Source organism: Rhinolophus sinicus, chromosome 3 (genome assembly GCF_057876585.1).
Source record: "Rhinolophus sinicus isolate RSI-liver-muscle chromosome 3, RSI-T2T, whole genome shotgun sequence".
NCBI classification, from domain to species: domain Eukaryota; kingdom Metazoa; phylum Chordata; class Mammalia; order Chiroptera; family Rhinolophidae; genus Rhinolophus; species Rhinolophus sinicus.
The window spans coordinates 34051259-34073197 of record NC_142503.1 but is presented as its reverse complement, the minus strand read 5'-3'; positions in this window follow the sequence as shown (position 1 = coordinate 34073197).

The window sequence follows — 21939 nt, the reverse complement described above, 5'->3', positions numbered from 1 at the left end:
TGAATTATTGGAAAATTTCACATTATGAACTTTAATGTTTTTTTAAAGAAAAATGGAGCTCTTTTGTTGTTGTAATGTCAGAATGAATAATAGACACTAATATTTTTATAAGGCTTTAGTTTCCCTGTCTCTCTTTAAGATGTCTGCTTTAGATTGTCTGACCTGAGTAATTATGTTTAACTTAATCTCCTTTTTGAAAGGAGAAAAGGTAAACAAGTCACGCAATTATTCAGGTTGTCTTTAGTTTAATGAGCTCCTAGCTGATGTGGGAGAAGACTGGAACTAATTAGCAGCTTATTGTCTATGCTCTGCATTCATTTCCCGGGCACCCACTGCCCAAACTTGGGGAGAAGTCAAAGCCAATGGGATTTTTTTGCAAAGAGAATCATATTCCCTATAGTTTAAGAGAGACAGCTAGTTATTAAGCAACAGACACCTATGCCAACATCATAGCTGATAAAGACCTTGATGGTAAATGAGGGATATCATGGACCTCTCACCCTCTACTCATCCTATTAAGTCAACATCTCAGGATGTTCTAAGCCTCAAGCAGAGTTGGAATAAGATATAACTCTAACAGAGGTTTCCTTCTTTTGTGTTTCCTAGTGTGTGACTCTTGGGGGAAACTAAGTTATCTGGGTTCCAGAGATCAATTTGCTTATTTGGGGGGGACCCGTTAATAAAAAGAATGTGGGAAGCATGGTCATTACTTGCAATCACATCTTTTAAAAGACTTACTTCCTTGAGTTTCATCAACATTTTCAGATTTGTTAGCATCTGATATTGAAAATAAAACGTTTCTAAAAAGACTTGAAAGTCAGATTCATGACAGAGAAAGACTTTCTCAAATCCTTCATCTCCCATTTAACCTACCAAGTACCACACTTTGTGCACACTTCTCTACACTAAGGAATAAACTCTGGAATCAGACAAGTTTTCTGCCTTGACAGCCATCCCATGAGGCTTGTTTGCTGGGTGGAAGGAGGATTTGATGTACAGGAAGGAAGAAAGTCTATTCTTTTTGGCCCCCCAGTGACTATAGGAAGAAGGGAGACAAAGGAGGAGAGAAAAACTGTCAGACATGTAAGTCCTCAATTTCCCCTTCTGGGCTTTCATTTCCCTTCCTGTTATGAATCTGTAAGAGGCTTCTGTGCAATGGACCCCGTGCCAACAAGGGGCAGTGCAGCTGAGTTAAGAGAACAGTATTCAGATAGGATTTAGATGGCCTCATTGGTCTCCCCTGATTCGTGTACAATATGAATACCAAAGAGAGAGCCAGAGTGTGATCCTTGGGCCACCATGGCCAAGGTGAGGAAATCTCATAGTAAAGGCTGGACAAGGACGATCAGGGCTGGGGCTCTGGAAGTACATGACAGAGACTCAGAGAAGTCTACCCTGCAGACTGATTCAACTGAGGGGGTTGTATCAAAAAGAAGTGGCCACAAGACCTTGGCTAAGCTGGGAAAGAATTCAGCAGCAGCCTGCCACAGATCAGATTCTCCTCAGTCAAGGCACCTAGGATTTGGGGAGGATATCAGGTAGGTCTGAGACCCATTTACTCACGTGTTTTGCTCTTACCCTAGATACAATCTTGGAAAAAGTCAAGTGAGTATAATTAAGAGCAATTATCCCAAAAGACTAAACATTACCCAGTGAGACTATTTAAATATGGCAGTAGACAAAGCTTTAATTAGATTGGAAACTTCGTTCTGTCCTTCCATATATCCTGACCACCACACAAGGAAAGCATGATGAGAAACACCAGGTTCAGAAGCTCATCTCAGTGGTTACGTGAGTAAGTGTGCAAGCCCATCCCATAATGTTTCCTAAGCAACACCACTCAATAGAGATACATCTATTGAAAGCTTCTTGTATGGCAAGCACTGTGTTAGGGACTGTAGATTTGATGCGGAATGAGGTGCAGTATAGTCCTTGCTTTTAAGAAGCTCATGGTTTAGTGGATGAGCTTCCTCAGGTTATTAAAATGGTCTGTTTACTTGTTATACTGCAGAAGTTTAGTGGTTTAAGAAAAAGAAGCCTATTTCTTTCTCATGTAACAGTCATGGTGGACGTTCTGATAGGGGGAGCCATTATCCTGTACAATCATTCAGGGATCCAGGCTGATGGCTTCTCTGCCATCTTCATCATGTGCATTCCAAAGTCACCTTGAACAACAACTGCATCGTCAGCCAACAGTGGGAGGGCTTTATGGACTTGGCTTGGAAGTCAAGCAAATCACTGTGACTCACATGCATTGGAGAGAACGTAGTCCTAGGGGCCACCCTGATGACAAGGGAGGCTAGGAATTTAGTTTGGTCATTTGTCCAGGTAGAGGGGGAGACTGGACTTTGGAAGAAAACTGGAGGCCTTTTCCACAGGTGTAAGCTTAATCGATAATATAGCAGGATGCCTTGTTGAACATTAAACTTAAAGGGTTTCTTGGAACTGTAGGAAGTGAGTCTCAGAGGATCTTCAGGCAGCATTTAGAGAGTGATCCAAGTATTTCTTCTATCAATAGACACAAAGATGGGGTTGTAAACAGATTTATTGTATTTGTAGGCAAGAGCTCAACTGAACGTAATTGTATTCTATTGTCCAAAAAGAATGTAAGAATAACCTTTTAGAGTTTAGGAATCCAGAAAGAGAAGCTTCCAGGTTTGTACTGGGATTCACTATACCCCCAGCAACAACCTGTAAACAGTCCTTTTTTGGATTTTGCCCTAGCAGAGGCAGTCAATCTCTCTTGTCCTAGGAAGCATTTAGGATGAGGCTTTGTGTTTTAGTTCATAACAGAGGAAGGAAAAGGGGCAGGAAATTTGTTGGGTGTTGTGTGCGACTTGCTCTTGGGATCCTTCGGAGTTAGGTTCCATTTGCAGGATGCTGCTCCAATGGCCTCAGATAGAATGTGTTATCAGAAGGGCAATGCTTCAACAAGCTTTTCAGGCCAGGTTACAGTGTGGGATTTCATGAATGGGGCTGTGAGATGCTTCCTGTGAAGTTTGCCCTTGGGTTTTCTATACACAAAACATATATTTTTTATGAACTCTGCACAAAACAGGAGTTAAGAAGGAAAATGGCTGGAAAAGTGCCAAAGGGGCATATGTGGGAAGTTTGTACAAAACGCAATAGTCAGGAAAGAGTAAATAGCTAAAATAAGCTAGTGAGTGGATAGAGAGGAAATAATATTCAGCAGTAAAAAGATAACATAATGGCTAGAAAGAAAACAGGAAAGATAATATTGAAGAAAAATTGCCAAGAAAAAGTGCAAACACAGAAGGTCAGGGAGTCACTTTAAAGAAGGAGGGTTAAGGGGTCAAGGACGATGCAACACCTTCCACATCACCATTTTTCTGAGTTTGAGTTGTGGATGCACTTAGGTGCCTGGTTGAAAGACAAAAGTGCAGTACTCAGATATACTCTCTGGCTTTATTTCATCTTGACATCTATCATTATCATTAAGAAGTATAAACAAGAAAACCACTTAGGGAGAGTAAAGATAGAGATTCTAAGGTGGAAAGGAATGAGGTCACAAGATGCCTCAACCTTCCTTTCTCAGGTCTCTGAGGAAAAGGGGATCTTTGGCAATGGTAACCCTCTCCTCACTCCCTACTCAACCTTGTGCACTTAATTTCTACAACCTCTTATATCTCTGGAGCTTGGGGCGGGGCGGGGGGGCAGGAGAGGCGGGGGGGGGGAGAGAGAGAGAGAGAGATTGAATAATTGAATGGTAGATCTGAGTTCCATATTCCCCATTTGGAGAAAATTAACTTTTTCTTTACCCCTGCCATTCATTTCCTGACTAGCCTCACCTTCTTAACTCTCCATTTCTACCCTCACTATCTCCTCTGTCTCACTTCTCATTCACTCTTGAACCCCCTCATTCCACTAAAATTGATCTTTGTCACTCCAAAACATTTTGCTTGGAGTCTTTTACTACACTTTGCACTTTCTGCATGCTTTATCATTATTTGTACATATACTTTACCTATTGTGTATATAATAGATTGTAGATATCCCAAGGCACAGATCCTTATCTACGGGGATCTAATGTGTTCATTTATGACTCTCCAAGGCACTGCTCAGTGCTTTGTGTATAGTAGGACGTCAATAAATATTTGTTGATCTGAATTGCTAAAATCACATTACCTTTAACTAGTGGAGGCATTTGCCTCCTGTTTTTTCCTTCCCTCTCAAATATATAAAAAAGAAAAAAATTCCTTCATCTAGTGTAATCGTCTAAGGATTTTATAGAAATTCAAAACACATACAGTGTCCAATTCATGAACTCATCAACTTAGCATGCATCCAAGTATTTGGAGAAGACTGGAAAAAGGAAAAAGGATAATTTTTCTTTTCCTCTTTGATTTTTTTTTCCTTATTTGATTTTCATGAGAATATGTCAAGATAAAAAGGGTATACCTTTTATATATACATATAATATGTAGTGTTATATATACCGGGGGTGCCAAAAACATGTATATACATGACTTATATTTTTTGTTATTGGTAGATATTGAGTATTACAATTTTAATATAGTTTTTTCCTTTCTTAAAATGTGTATACATTTTTTTGGCACCATCTGTACTTTATATATTAAAATTTTTGTTGTTGTTAATGAAGTATACCTCGTTGAAAAACCTTAGGGTGGGGACAGCTGTTGAAAGCCACAGTGTGACTCTTTAAGACCAAGACCCAGCTCCTGCTGTCTGTAATGAACATGGAGAAGATAAACTTCAGTTTTGGGATATGATGCCCGGCTTTGGGTCTGGCTGCCTACCTTTGATGGATATTCACCAACTCCTATTAGTTGACTAGAGAGGTGCACTTGGCAAGGGACACACTCGCACACGTGTGCAATCCAGAACCCTACCTGGGCTCTGTGTTTCCTCTTACTGGAGCCCAAAAAGCTGTGTTCAAGATCTACCTCTGGCTTGGATCAGTTAGGACCTTAGTTCTCAGTGGCCCATCTCATCTGCAGGGAAAAGATAGAGATGGCTGTAGAGGCCACCATCGGTCAGCTTGTAGGGTGTTTTTACTCATCTGTCAGTCAGTCAGCAAACCAACACATCTCTATTGAGCACCCACTGTATGTGGTGCCTTGTGGCGCTGCTATAGCAGTGGAGATACAGGGGTCAGCCCGACAGCCCAGGTTTCCTCAGACACCTCTACACTCACCCCTGGCCTCCAAGCAGGGGTGACCCCTCTCTCTTCCCTCCCAACTTATCCCAGGTCTCAGAGAGTACTTAGCACTTTCACTTCCTCTTTCCCTCCTCACCCCAGGCCAGGTGGTATTGTATCAACCTGGAGTACAGTTTCATTTTAAAGTAATAATGACCTAGAATTATGAAATTCGCAACAAAATGTAGTCTTGTGACCTAGGAGCTTGCCAAAATGTGGGTGATTTTTAGATTTTGGAGTGAAGAAAGGAGGAAGGAGAGATGGGAGATGGTTTAGCGTTTGTTTTGACAAAGAGAAAATTAAAATAAAGTGTACTCAGGCCCATTGTTTTTTCCATTTCCTTGAGTGAAAGTGTATAAAGTCTTGATGGATAGAAAGAACACTCAGATTGGATTGCGCTTATGCATTCCTTCAACATATTTTTATATGTCCAGCCCCAAGCCAGTCCTTTGTTAGGACACCAACATTTTGACCCGCTTGTTGGCAAATTATTCTCGTGGTCCTGAGAAGACATTTCACCCTTCTTGGTCTCAATGTCAACATCTCTAAAATGGGACTGAGACCAAAGAAAGGGTGGCCAGTGTTCTCTAGCTTTCCTCTGGCTCTATCACTTAGGATTTCTAAGAGCAGGGACATACTCTTATGGAAGTGGAGGTCCTGGCACTGACTACGCATTCACAAAGGGGTGGGAGACGGTCCCTGGGGCCAGTTTCCTCCAGACACGACTCCTGCGGATCAAAGGGAGAGGCAATGGTCTTTGGGCAGGGGTTCCAGTTCAGTTCACTCCTCTGGGCTGCCTCTGATGAGTCCGGGCCTCTTGCCTCTCAGCGCATGGGTGCTTTGTGCTGACTCTCACATGACTGTCAGCACAGTGACTGCATTTTGCAATGCTCTGCATAGTTCGACATTGGCAACCAATTAAAAGAGCAGTTCTGAGACTGGATGAAAAGAGAAGGGCAGTGTTTGATGCAAAAAACAGGCAGGGGGAGCTCCTGGTGCTGGAGGACTCCAGGCTTACTGCAGAAGCTGCTCCTTCTTCCTGCCAGCTTCAGTAGGCCTGCCTGGCCAACCATGCTCATCCTGTGTCCTTCTGGCAGACGGCTGGCCCGGGCCTGGGAGATTCTGCCATCTTGGCCATGCAGAACTTAGCTGTGCCCGTGGGAAGTGTGTTTAGTCCCCATATGCATCAGCAAGGAGTAGGCAGGACTCCCAAATCTAGGACACTCAAGGTGTCTGGTGCCCTTCGGCTGTCTGGTGAAGCCTATTGGACCCCTTCTCAGAAGAATGTTTTCAAATGCAAAAAATTAAAATACCTACATAGGATTATAAAGGATACTGATTATATTGAAATTCAATTATCAGAAATTTTAAGTTCTGATAAAGTAATATTAATTACTAATATAATTATTAATATATAAAAACATGTTCCTCTGTAATTTTAGGGCAGTGATGATATAAGGTGTGATCAACAAATACAGTGAATGTTTAAATAATAAAAATTATTACAGTAAGGGACACAAGGCCATTAATCCCCATCAAAATAATCCCCCTTGATTGGAACACACTTATCCCATTGTTCTTGCCACTTTCTGAAGCAGTTCTGGAAGTCCTCTTTCATGAGTGTCTTTAGTTGCACTGTTGTGGCTGCCTCGATGTCCTGAATCGGTTCAAAATGTTTATCTTTCATGGTCATTTTGACTTTGGGGAAGAGCCAGAAGTCACATGGTACCAGATCCGGTGAATAAGGTGGATGAGAACACACCCTAATGTTTTTGTTTGACAGAAACTGCCGTACCAGAAGCAATGTGTGACACGGAGCGTTGTCATGACAGAGGATGAATCCGTTTTCCCATTTCATGTTAATGTGTTGTTCGTGATCCATGATTTACGACACACTTTAAAACACACCTTCTCTCAACCGTAGCTCACACCCAACTGACTGCACCGAACAAGTTGAAACTTGTCACACACTGTTACTAAGGTTTGACTTCTGCTTCCCATATTAAAGATCCCTGCCTATCCATCGGATGACACTCGGCAGCAATATTCACCGTACTTTTTTTTTTTATCACACCTCATATATTGATTCTCTCTGCAATAACTATGATATGATACAAAAGTAACTGTGATCTCTGATGACAAACTACTAGGTGCTGCTAATAGTACTGAGTTTGCCACCTACTGTATTAGTTATCTATTGCTGCATAACACAATTTAGCAACTTAAAAGTAACAAACATCATTATATTCAGTTTCTGAGGGTCGGGAATCCTGCAGGGTGTTTCTACTCAGAGTCTCCCAGGAGGCTGAGGTCAAGCTGTGGGCTGGAGCTGTATCCTCGGAAGGCTGGAGAATCCACTTGCAAGCTCACTCATGTGGCTGTTGGCTGGCGTCAGGTCTTTGATGGCTCTTGGCTGGATACCATCATTCCTTGTGAGGTGTCCTCAAGATGTGGCCCTCAGAGTGAATGATAGAGAAAGAGAGCAAAGCCTGAGACAGAAACCATCGTCTTTTATAACCTAATCTCAGAGGTGGTATAGCACCACATCTGCATCCTATTGGTCACACAGACCTACTCTGGTACAATGTAGGGGGTGGGGGCTGAACAGGGGTATGAACATTGGAATGGGGTCACTGGGGCCATCTGGGAAGCTGGCTACCAGACAACACTCATAAGTGAAGGACGTGTTAAATTTCAGTCAAAGCTTAGTAAAACTAGAAACAAAAATTTCTCATCCAAGTTCTTGGACCCTGAATTCTATGCACAGACTCTAGGTTAACAACCCTTGATAGATTGAAAGCATCTTTATTTTCAACAATTTCTGAGTTTAAAGGAAAGTGCTATGAGATAGTCAGAGTCACAGACCACCCTCTTAAAAACAAAGCTTTAGGGTCTATGTATGGGCATGATAAACTTTCCTTTGATTTGTTGAGCTCAGGGTTGCTGACACTCTTGGTCTTGCACAGAGCCTGACATCTGGGAAACAGTGTATATTCATTGGATAAGGAGAACTTATTGATTAGTGCATCTGGAATTAAAATATGGAAGAATCTTAGAGATCATCTAATTGATGATTTTTACATGGAGAATATACCAGCTTTTCTCCTAACTAAAGATCTTTGCATGTTCTGTTCCCTCTGCCTGGAATGAGCTTCCTCCAGATATGGCTTCTTCCCTCACTTGCTACATGTCTTTATTCAGATGTCAACTTTTCTCAATGAGGCCTCCACTGCCGACCCCATCTGTGGTAGGCAGCTTCCCAGATGGTCCCCCACGATGTTCATCCCCTGGTCTTTATGCGCTGGCATAATCCCCTCCCCTTCAGTGTAGGCTAGACCTAGTGAACTTCTGAGAAACAGAATAGAAAAAGGATGGGATGTCACTTCTGAGATAAGGTCACAAATTGTCTGTGGCTTCCTTGCTTACCCTTTCTCGCTCTCTCATTTACTCACTTTGAGGGAAACCAGCTGCCACGTAGTAAGCAGCCCCATGGAGAGGTTGATGTGACAAAGATCTGAGGGAGGCCTCTGGCCATGAACCAATAAGAAGCTAAGTCCTTTAGTTCGACAACCTGCAAGAAAACAACTTTGCCGACAACCATGTGAGTGATCTTGGAAGTGTATCCTATCTGATTTGAGCCCTGAGATGATTGCAGCCCCTGCCAACACCTTGATTGCAGCCTTAAGACCCTGAGACAGAGGATGCAGCTAAGTTATGCCTGGATTCCTGAGCCACGGTAAATGAGATAATAAATGTTTGTTGTTTTCAGCCACTAATGTTTGAGGTAATTTGACATTCAGCAATAGATTACTAATACACTATCAAAAATCGTAAGGTGTCACTCCCACTTTGACACTTCCTATGTTTCACCTCAGCACACATTTTTGCTCCTTACCACTTTTCACTATAAATTGTGTGTGTGATGTGTGTGTGTGTGTGTGTGTGTGTATTTACCTGTGTCTCTTTGTCTATCTCTCCCATTAGAATGTTTTATGAAGGCAGGTATTTTTGGTTAGAATTGTGCCTAGAACTATGATTGGCACATGTTTGGTGCTCAGTAAGAACTTGTTGAATGGATGAGGGGGAGAGAGAAAGGGGGAATGGGACAGAGCACACCAGCAGCTCTCTATTTGACAAAACAACTCCTGGACATGTTAACTATACATACTCGTAGACTGGATATTGACAAAACCATCATTATTATGAAGAAATAAGAGTAGTGTTTATGACAATTAAGTTCACGAATCATCCTAGAAAAAGTGCTACATACCTCATTGCTGAATATCACTATGGTCACCTTTGAAGTACTCCCCTTGGGAAGCACCTCGTCTACCCTTCAAAGCAGTTTTGGAATTCTTTTTCTGGAGTGGCCATCAGAGCTGTCATCGTATTACCCTTGATGTCCTTAATGTCATCAAAATGTCTTCCTTTCAATAGTTCCTTTATGTTTGAGTAAAGAAGTCATTGGGGGCTAGATCAGGTGAGTAGGGAGGGTGTTCCAATACAGTTATTTGTTTACTGGCTAAAAACTCCCTCACAGACAGTGCTGTGTGTGCTGATGGATTGTCATAATGCAAGAGCCATGAATTGTTGGCGAAAAGTTCATGTCATGTAACTTTTTTCATGTAGCCTTTTCAGCACTTCCAAATAGTAAACTTGCCTATTTTTACAGTTGGTACAAATTCATAATGAATAATCTCTCTGATATAAAAAAAAGATTAGCAACATCATTGCAACAAGTTTGTGAACTTAATTGTCAGGCCTCTCATTTTCAAATGAGAAACTGGGTTTCAGAAAGATGAATGGGAGCTGCTAGCTCGTGATAACGCAGCTTATCAGTGGCAGATTGAGAACCTAGACGTCTGGACTCCCAGTTCAGTTTTCTTTTCATCACATCGGGAACGTCCGCCCTTATATTTTTCCCCGCTCTGTGAAACGAAGGCTTTATAAAATTGATGAGTCAGGAATGCTCAAAAGGACATATCCCTTTTGTCCATAGTTCAATGGGGTCAGGAATTTTTATCAATTTCGAACAGACCCAGAGTTGTTCAGTTTTCCCGGAACCTATATACTTGTCATCATAAATGAGCCGTATGTGATTTAAGCCTCTTAACAACAACAAAAAAAGGACGTTTCTTCCTTTTTCATTATCCAAGCCTTTAAAAATAATAGAGATAAGCCTTCAACAGGAATGCAGTTCACATACTTAAGGCTTCTGCCAAAAGGTGACTTTTGCGTCTGCCAATTTTTAACCTCTTTTTCCCTGTTTTATTCTTACTTCCCAGTCATCTAAGCCCTGATTATAGCACAGGCTCTGGTTCTTAACAGCCTGGGTCCAAAACCCAGCTCTAACGATTAGTTGTGCAACCTTAAACATAGAGTTCAATCTCCTTGTGCTTCAGTTGCATCATGTGTAAAATGGACACACTGATACCATGGTAAGCAGAATAATGTCCCCCAAAGACATCCACACCCTAGTCCCCAAAACCTGTGAATATGCTACCACACCTGGAAAATGGACTTTGTGTGATTAAGGTTACAGACCTTGAGGTGGGAGATTATCCTAGATTATCTGGGTGGGCCCTATCTAATCACATGACTTTCTAATATTAAAGGACCTTTCATAGGGTAGCAAAGAGAAAGACGTCATGATAGAAGAAGGACTTGTTGGGTATTAAGGAGAAGGAATTAAATATCCCTGAAAATGGTCTTCCCTGATTAGAAGAGATATGTGAATAGCTATGTATCACCAAAAAGCCTTTCACAAACGTCAGAATTTTCTACTTGCCACATTTTTTTAAAAAAAAGAGAAGGGTAAACGCAATTTTAGTAATATATTTTATTTAACCCAATGTTTCCAAAATATTATCACTTTAACATATTATCAGTATAAAAGTTATTAATGAGATATTTTTCTTTCTTTTCTTTTCTTTTTACTAAGTCTTTAAAATTGATGAGCATTTTCCACTTATAGCTTCTCTTACTTTGGATTACCCACATTTCACGTGCTCAATAGCCATATGTGACTAGTGGCTCTTGTATTAAACAGTGCAGTTTACAGATCATACAACAAAGGGCCTCTGGATTGAGGGATATCAGGCATAGGTGAAAACAAAGAAACTGTACTGAAAATGAGTGTTAAGTAGAAGCTTAAATCCTAAATGTTGACACCTGCTTCCCTATCTCACTATCTCCCAGACTTATTTATTATACTTGACTTTCAAAACCCAGGCAGCTAAGCTCACACCATTAAGGCAGTTCCTAAATATGAGCAGATAGTCAAAGATCACCAGACATTTGAGGAAAGTGTTTAATATGAAAGCTAGAGAATAAACAATGTTGGGAGATAATTCTCTGTGAGTCTCTCACATTCTGCATGTTTTTCAAGGAAAGGCACTGTGTTTTTGCTCTAGGCTACCTTTTCAAAGATGTTTGTATAGCAAACAGCCTAGAAAGATAAAGATAAAGTATCTACCTCTGAGGCAAAGGGCAGGTTTGTTTGCTGTCCAGTATACTATCTTACTCTGGAGCAAAAGTCAGAAGACTTACTGTGCATTATAAAAGATTAGGGTTCCTTAAACTTGGGGTTCCTATCCTTTAACACAACCCGTTCTGAGTGCAGGCATCACCCAGGCTTCTCTGGGTTGCCTTGGGGGGATTATGTTCAGGAAACTGATGCAAATGCTGATATTCTGGCTGTGGCTATTTCTGTGAGTAATAAAGTCTTTCCTTTGTCTCTGACCCAGGAGTCTCATGTCTTCTGCCAGCATTCATGAAATTGTGTGAGGCTAACTTGTTAGCCTGCAAGTGGGGTAAAAATCTTAGATTCTGCACAGTTTTTGACAAAAACAATTAGGAAAAGACAAAGACAACTTGGGAAAAAATGGAAATGATGAAGAGATATGAAGATTTTTAAAGAAAACTATAATATCCTTTGAGAGATTCAAAAAAGTTATAACATCCATGAAACAAGAATGAGATGCCATAAAAATGTGATAATCATAGAATAAGAAAGAGTTTTGGGGAATTAAAACTGTGGTGGTAGAAATGTAAAACTTGTTAAAAGAGCTGTAAAAGAAGAAGACGATATAAGAAACAATGATTAAAAATATTATAGAATTCATCCAGGAACTCCAACATCCCGACAATAAAATTTCTGAAAGAGAATGGGGAAAAAATGAGGGAAATAAATAAGCAAAGAGAATAATTTAAATAAATTTGGATGTGAATTTCCAAATTAAAAAGCCCCCTGAATGCAAAGCCCAGTGAAAAAGCAGGTCCATGTATCAAGGCACATAATCATTAAATTTCAGAAAAAATAAAAAATAAAAGCTCACCAGTCTCCAGAAGGACAAAACAGTTCTCATATAAAGGATCAACTTTCATAATTGCTTTAGATCTGAAAATATCCTCAGTGAAAGTAAAAAGACAATAGAGAATTGCCTTTAAAATTGTGAGCGATCTCTTATTCAGCCAAATCATCAATTCAGTGTGAGGGCAGAATAAAAATATTTTCAAACATGAAAAGTCTAAAAAGAGAGAAAAGAAACTTCTGGAATTATGGTGAAGAGAGATTCTCAAGATGAGAATTATGTGCTAGAGATGGAGAGCAACCAGACCAGGATGGAACACATCAGAATGCTCCATCTGGGAAAGTTGTCTTCAAGAAGTTAAAACTGATGAAGAAGAAAATGAAGAAGTAACTAAAGTTACTGAAAATGAAGTAACTGAAAATGAAGAAGCATGTTACTTAGAGATATGAAGGTAAATCTCAGCAGAAAGAGTTAAAATTGTTGCATGTGGTTGCCTCTGGGGAGCTAGAATTGGCTGGGCGTAGAGAACAACTCTTGGTTTTGGTAATTAGTCTTGTGGACTATTTGACTAATATTATGTGTATGTACAACTTCTATAAAATAAATACTAAACAACAACAAAAGAAGAAGCAATGTGACCTTGCATTATGTTTTGTCCCCTTTCTGCTGCCATGGCTGGTGGGCAGATGGCATAAAAAAGGTGGGTACCTACAGGGAGTCTGGTGGGTGCTATGGAAGTGTCCCCAATAACCTCAGGGCAGTAGCGGCAGCCCACCATGCCTCTTGTTCATGAATAAAGCATTCAGGACCACCTTTCAGGGAGGTCCCACAAAAAAGGGTAGGGAAAGAACACAAAGAAGAGCTTTGAGTATAGGGAACAATTCATTGACAGAAATTGCCCTGAGATTGACTCCCCATTATCTTAGGTCCCAAGATCCTGGGAAAGAAAAGGTCATTTATTTTTTCTCAACTGTTAAAAGGCAGGGTATTATGTTCTGAATGTTTGCATCCCCTCAACTCACATGTTGTTTTGAAACTGAACCCCCAAGTTGATGGTATTAGGAGATGAAGCCATGGGGAGATGATGAGGTCTTGATGATTAGAGCCCTCATAAATGGGATTGGTGCCCTTATCAAAGAAGACTAAGAGCGCTCCGTCGCCCCTTTCGCCATGTTGAGGTTACAGGGAAAAAAAAAAAAAAGCCTCTCTACGAAGCGGGTTCTCACCAGACACAAGTCTGCCGGCAACTTGATCTTGGACAACCTCCAGAACTGTGAAATATAAATTGATGTTTATAAGCCACCAGTTTATGGTATTTTTGTTACTGCAGCCCAGGTGGACTAAGACACAGGGTGTTCATAATCAGGCATGGGAACACAGTTATATGAATATAATAATCAGTGCCATGGGATCGAGGTTTTGTTCCCCAGCATGTGAGTTAATCATCACAGTTCCACCAACCATAGGGCTAGCAGTTGTTCTATCAGATGCTCAGGAAAACAAAATGCCTTGTGCTGGATTCAGATGTGGCTCCTGCTCACTGTCAGTTTTCAGTGAGTAGGGGAGGGAAGGGGAGACACGTCATTATAACACAAGTTACCTTATGACCAGTGCTATGTAAGTGACAGTTCTCCTAGTAACACACACTATAGGAACCCAGGCGCAAAAGACCTCCTTCCTTGCTGCATTCATCAGAGAAAACCTCGTGGCTGAGGTGAAGTTAGAGGCACAGGCAAAGTTTCCATGGGCAACAATGGTGGAAAAGAACATTCCAGCCAGAGAGGAGAGCTTGAATAAAGACATGGGAATTTGGAAAGATAAAATTCAACTCTACTGCCAACTATGTGCTATTGTCAACATCAGCTTCATATGGTGCTAAGCCAGTTCCCCCCTTGTGTAAATATGCCCAGTTAGTCTATGGCAGCACCAAGATTCAAATCCAGGCATAACTGGTGAAAAATCTATGCTTGTCCCACATTCTGTGCTCTCTCTTCTGCAGACATAAGAAGGTGCGAGGCTATTCAGGAAATAACTTTGGGTTCCTCCCAAGCTGGACCAGGTAAAACTCAAGTGCAAGTAGTTTATTTTGAAGTTATTCCTAGAAAATGCGGGTAAGGGAAAGGGGAAATGAGACAGAGAAGAAAAGAGAACAAATAAAGCGTTCATTATTAAACAAGTTGCCACTGTCGGTAACTAGAACTGAACCTTCTGGGGAATTCTGGGATCTCGTGTATAAGCTGCACGTCAGAGTTGCCTCTCCCCAAGGGGATCAGGGAGCTGGTGTAATTATGTATTCCAGCCACTGATTGAAGGATGCTGTGTGTGTGCGTGGTGGGGGTGGGGCATTAATTTCCCAACACTTCCAGTCTGCCATATAGGTGACAGAGAGAAGCCCCAGGCAAAGAAATGCAGGTGCCGGAAGTTGGATAGATGTGCACTGAAGTGGTAAGGGTGAGGGGACAAGGGAAGGAGACCAATGGTGGCTGCTGCAAAAGCACAGATTACATGAAAGCTCCATGAAGGCAGGGACAGTGTCTGTATATCCACATAAGAGATGGTCAATAAATACTTGTGGAAGAAAAGAAGAGAGGGAGAAAGGGATGGAGGGATAGAAGAGAAACAAGCAGGGGTACAACACTGTACATCTCCAGGAGACTAGAGAAGAGGCTGGAAGGAAAAGCATAAATGTCTTGAAAGACTTTACTCTGTATGCAGTTGAAAACTTTTGAAAGATTTACAGCAGGAAAATGACATGATCAAAGCAGAATTGCAAGAAGATGTATTTGGCACTCTTCTGTTCAGAAAATGCATATCAAATCAATCGCACCGAGCCAAGAGGTGCTTCATTTCTAGTGAGGCTGGGGCAAAAAGTAAAAGATTTACACGGCTGCACAACACTTTTAAGTTACCTCATTGTTCATGAGGAGGAACAGCTGCTGAATATCACCAGCTTCCCGGGAGCATTTCTTACTTCTGGTCAGAGGGTGCAAAAAGCAGCACTTGCTAAGAGTCAGAGATTGGCAGGTGGCCTTGGGTCTGACTAGCCTCCTTGAACTGCCAAGACCAAGGAGCAGGCCCGAGAAGACGTGAGGGTTTTCTCTGTTGCACCTCACAATCACACATTCCCCGCAAATTGCAAAACTGGAAGAGGAGAACATGAAAGATGACCCCTCTGTAAATATCGGGGAATAGAATGATGGGTGGACTGCAAGAGGGACAGAATCTCCATGGGGATATTGGACCTTATTGTATTGCCTCCTAACGGACAATAAACTCAGGGCCCAAATCCCTTTTCCACAATTCAGAAATCCTCAAATTCTAAAAACTGATTTACTTTCATAAGTTCCAGACAAACTCATTTAGCATCAAAACCTGACCTTGCGGTGAGTTCATTCACAGTCTTCTTCTTTTTTTTTTTAATCCCACTTTGGGTGAATATTTATTCATTTTTCTCTAGAAAAATTTGCTATCTGAATTGCAACACACATTTGACTCCCAAAGATAGTGGATAAGGGATTGTGGGCCTGGAATTTAAAAATAGTTCCTTGATTCTTAAGTTGAACTTTTTACCATCTCCCCATCAGAGAGCTGCTTCTGCCTGTGGGCAGACATAGTCTGTCTGTCCTTCCACCATCAACTAAAAGAAAATGAAGAAAGTCTTCATTACTTTTGTATTTTTACTTTTTTTCTCATTTTCTTGTTTTTTTTACTTTGTATTTTTAAAAAGGAAGCCTGAAAAAGAACCTGATCACAATGTTCTTCATTTTCTGTGTGTATGTTTCTAACCAGGTTTTCATCTAATGTTTCATCCCTTTATTCATGTGTTCCTTCTTTCAGTAAACTGTTCTTGAGTACCTACTCTGAGCCAGGCAGTGTGATAGGAGCTGAGGAAATAGAATGAATAAGACACATTTCTTGCCCCAATCAAATGTTAATTATCATAACTATCAACAAACATGTGCTGAGCATTTTGTGTACAAGGCTTTTTTGTGTACAAGGCACTGGGTTGGGCACTTCCGGGACATATAAGAAGGCATGGCACGGCAGAGCCCTTGTCTTGCAAGAATTTAGTCTCCTTGAGGAGATAGCCATGCACATAAAAGGCTGAGTAACATTATGCAATGCTAAATGCCAGTTGCATGGTATGAAGAGTAAATGCAACCAGCATTCCAGAAACAGGGAGATCACTCTTGTCTGAGCAGGTGGGAAAGCTCTCACAGTGGCATAACTGTGGTCAAAACTAATAAAAACACTACCATAAACCACAGCATTGCAAAGGAGATGGAATAATTTCTTTGAGACAATGAAATCTTTTTGGTTTAAATCGACCTCATGTAAAGATATCTGGCACTTAAAGAGTTTCAGGTTTCATTTATGTCACAAGGGTTCATTGTGGGTAACTAGTTCCCGAAATAATAATAAAAAAAAAAACTTGTCTCTCCAGGTTAGAGTCCTCTTGAATGGAAGAGATAAAAGTTCATTATTCTTTTAAAAGTTATTCAAGATTAATTGTGTTTGGCACTTTTTAAATGAGGACAATTACCCTATACTGGCTGGTTCACATCACATTGTTATTGGTGAGAGGCTTTTCTTGTGTGATTGCTACATGTTAGCTGTATAATTATAAGGAGGACTTGAATTTTCTCTTTATCACTGAAAATGACTGCCTCTCCTGTGCTGAAAAAATATTTGTTGTCTCCTTTTTAATTTTCTCTTCCTCAAATAAGCTATTGAAAGCTAACCCCTCTTGAGTAAATTATGAAGAACTTAAAAATGAAAATGTCACTGATGATACAGATACTTCTATAGCTTTACTTTTTAAAGTATGGGTATCATATTCTGTTAGATTTAGAGAAATTATGATAATTTAATACAAAATCTTATATTTATGTGATTACATTCTAGATGGAAAATCAGATTCATGCTTATTGAGAGTTTGAAACTTTAAGTTCTTGGAGCCATGCAGAGCCAACATATAACTCGATTTGATTCAACTTCAACCAACAATATAAGCTTGCAAGTTTGAGATACTGAAGAATATGAGTCCTGATCTCCCTTGAATTTTCACAGAGAATACCACATGGTTTGACTATAGATAAAAAGCACAGAGGTTTCTTTTCTTCCAGTAAGGGTAACTAAAAAAAATGGATAAAGTTAATTTTTTACTTTTTTTTCTTAAAAAAAAAATCTAAGAGCTAACAAGATAGTCAAGACTTAATCTGAAAAAAATCTAGAAAGCAAAATCCCAGGGAGCATACAAAGTTACTTTGACCCCAACAGCAATTATCAAACTTAAAGAAACATGCAAACTGAGGTGCTGTTTTGCTGGCCTTACACAGAAAACAGAAGAAGCCAAAGCCAGGGACCCAACCAGGGTGTGAAGTCCTATTTCTTCCCCACATATATTAAACTGGAATCCAAAGGCCTATACCCTCAAGTAAATGAAAAGCCAAAGGTAAACCATCCCTTACATGGGTTTGCAGCCAGCTTGGCATTACCTGGATGGTCTAAGGAACATCAAGCCTTGAATTTGGACTAAGCAGGTCCCTTACTGGTACTGCTCCAGGAACAGGCAAAAACATTCTCCAGAGAAAAGTTCCATCATCTCAGACATCAATCATTACTAAATTATTTTCAAGTAAAATGATCAGCACACAGTCAAAAATATAATCAGTCACATAAAAAACACAACATGAAAGAGAACAAGCAGAAATAACAGACAATAATAGAACCAGACCACAAATACATGAAATATTAAAATTATAAGATACAGACTATAAAATATTTGTGCTTCTTATGTTTTAAAAAAATAAACATAGATCTTCAAGGAACAAGGAACTACTAAAAGGCCAAGAGCACTACCCATTTTTCGTTAAAACAAACAAAATGCCTTCAAACACATCCACAAGTATTCTAGCAGAGCTGTAGATAGAAAAATTTGCACAAATTGCTCCACTAATGAGCCTGGACAGCCCAAGTGAAAAGTGGCTGGACACTACCTGTAAAAGATGAGTGCCTGCTGTCTCCACTTTGGGGTCCTGAAGTTATCCTCCAGGAATCGGTTATCTATCCCATCTTTTTTTCCCTAAGAATGTGGATTTGCATAAGAATATACCATTTTGATCACAGTTCAGGCAAACCAAAAATATCCACTAGCAGTACTAAATAACCAGTAGAGTGTTCTTCATGGAGAAATATCTTGGCAAATGTGAGGGGGGAAAATTTATATGACACTGAGTGCATTCTTCTTCCTGTATTTACCTCAAAAGTGAGAAACAAAAAATCCTACCAGCTTTCATAGCAACAACCCTTTAACCACAAGTCTTTAACTTCCTCATCACTCAATGCACTGCTCAGATCTGCTTTCAAGAATGACTTATTCCTATAGGGAGTGTTGCAGACAAACTGCCTTTGTCTGTCCGCCACCCCAGGGATAGCCTTAACTGAAGAGAATCCACTGGCCAAGGTCTCATCTCCCTCCTAGGGGTCCATATCCAATGACGAATCAACATGTGCTATAGTCTTTTCCTTCCCTCTGCCTCACACAAGGCATCTCTGAGAATGATTCCATCTTTGAAACTCCCCACAGGGTTAACTGTGTCTTCCATTGAGGTATCCAGCATTATAGTTCAACTTCTCCATGCCCAATCCTGCCTTCTCCTCTTTTCTTCTACAGGTGCTTATCCCAAGAGCATCTTTCAGAAACCTCCTACACACACATCTCTGTGTTCAAGTGCTTGCCAGGTGACCCAGCCTGTGACACTCAAGTCTTCATTGACTTGAGCCTCTGTACCTGATTGGGGTACAAACATTTCTTCTTTGGAGGTGCTCTAATTGTAAGAACTAGATCTAAGTGTCAGGAAATCTTCTCGTTCTTTCTGCCAATCTGGACAACTTTTCAGGAAATTTCTTAGAAATCACTCTGCAAGGAGCATCAAGATTTAGTACATGTCCTACCAAACTCATTCCCCAGTTCTCATATTTCATAATGATTTCAGGAAACAGCAAAGTCCTTATTCTTAGAGGTGGAAGCTAGTAGCCATCCCTAATCACTGGTGAAAACTGTCAGTTAATTCAAACTATCTGCATTTTAAGATTTTTTAAAGAATCTAGGTTTTTTTTTTCATTTTTTTTTTCTTCTTCTTAATGAGAGTGGGCCACCTCTAATACTAATAATACCTATAACTGGGTGGAAATTGTAGAAGTAGGTCAATAGCTCTAAATAGGGATATGGGAGACAAGTTATCAGTCATATAGTGGAGAAGCTTGGCTCTGGTGGCTCCAGACAGGAAAATCTGTCTGATCAGTTTACTTTAATTAAACTCACTAAATGACAAAGGTCTGACTAATCGCGGTTGGTATAGGCAAAGGTTTTTGTTTTTTGTTTTTTGTATTTTTTCGTGTCTTCTCATTTTTTATATATATATAATTTTATTAGTTTCAGGTGCACAAGACAAAGCAATACTTAGATGTTTATCATTTATATCCCTCACACTGTGTGAACCCCCCTCCCCCCATCCACTGTCCCTCTGACATCGCACAGAGCCATTACATTTCCACTGTCTCTATTCCTAATGCTGTACTCCGCTTCTTGTAACAATATACATACATATATATATATACATATACATATATATACATATACATATACTATATATATATAGATATATATATATCTATATATATATCTATATATATATACATTTATAGTTGGCATTCATTATTGTTCAGCTTCAGGTGTACTGTGCAGAGATCAGGCATCTACATCATCCCTGAGGTGGTCTCCCTAATGGGACACATATCCATCAGATACCCTACAACATCTTTACAACATTATTGATTAAGTTCCCCAAATTAATTTTCAAAACCCCGTGGCCATCTTGTGGTTACCGACTGTTTTCTAATCCCCTCAACTTCCCCCTTATCCCCACCCCCCGCCCCTCTAGCAACCCTCAGTTTTTCCTCTATGTCTCCAAAACTGTTTCTGATTAGTTCATTCACTTATTCTTTTCTTTAGATTCCACATATAAGTGAGATCATATGGTATTTGTCTTTCTCTGTCTGACTTATTTCACTTAACATAATGTTCCCTAGGTCCATCCATGTTGTTGCAAATGGTAAGATTTCTTTCTTCTTTCCACCCACTCCATCCTACAAACCATTGAAAATAGAATCTTATTAAATTATTCCACATTTGAGTACAAGTAAGTACACATCAATTACACATTTTTCCAGCTTTACTTAGGTATAATGAACAAATAAAATTATAAGATATTTAAAGTGTACGATGTGATGATTTGATGTATGTATACATTGTGAAAGGATTCCCCCATCAAGTTAATTAACACAACCATCACCTCATTTATTTGTTTGTTTGTTTTGGTGAGAACATTTAAGTTCTACTCTCTTAGCCTGTATTGAACAGTAATACAATACAGTTCTATCAACTACAGTCACCATGTTTTCCATTAAATCCTCAGACCTTATTCATCTTATAACTGAAAGTTTGTACCCTTTGGTCACATTCATAGTATTTTTTTTTAATTTATTGGGGTGACAATTGTTAGTAAAATTACATAGATTTCAGGTGTACAATTCTGTAATACATCATCTATAAATCCCATTGTGTGTTCACCACCCAGAGTCAGTTCTCCTTCCATCACCATATATTTGACATTCATAGTATTTTGAGGTTGATATCATAAGACAGAAACCTCAGCTGTGGCAGCCACGTTAATACATAATCCATATGCACTTGCCCCCTCCAGATCAATCTAAATGCATTTCTTGGCAGTAGGTTCTTTGTTGGTTTTGCAAATTAGTTTTATTTTTGTAACACACACTAGATTCAGGAACATCTATTTATAACAAGAAAAATAGACAAACTAAAAACAAACAGAGCTGGGATTTTTTTTTTTTTTTTTTTGGTTTGGGGGGTGGGGGTAGAAAGAGCATTGGGGAAGTTTAACTGACTTTGGCCTGTTTTCCTGGCTTTAATAAAATGTAGATATTTAGGATTATGAGCCACCCTGATGGATTTACTTACCTTCAGACGCCTGTATTGCTCTGGGGAAGGATGGGGTTAAAGAGAAGAGGAAACCAGGAAATTAAAGACTTTTTGGTGAAGACAGTGAAATTCATGCAGTCCCCACATTAAAATTCAGTAGGATTCTGAAAGTTCCTCTGCAAATTGGTTACTTGGAAGCCAGAGTCCTCAGGGAAGAGACTTGCCCCAGGCTGCCAATCAAAGGAAGAAGTAACCCCCAGGAAGGCAAATCATTTCCCTACCATTAATGTGAGGGTAAAAGTCAATTAGGGTTTTAAATTATCAAAGTGCTTAATGCGCTCTCAACAGACCCAAAATAGCAACACTATTTGCTCACATGCAGGCACAGAGGCTGCTACGTCCATGGGTCCTGTAGTTCAAGGATCTTCCTTGTCCTCTCC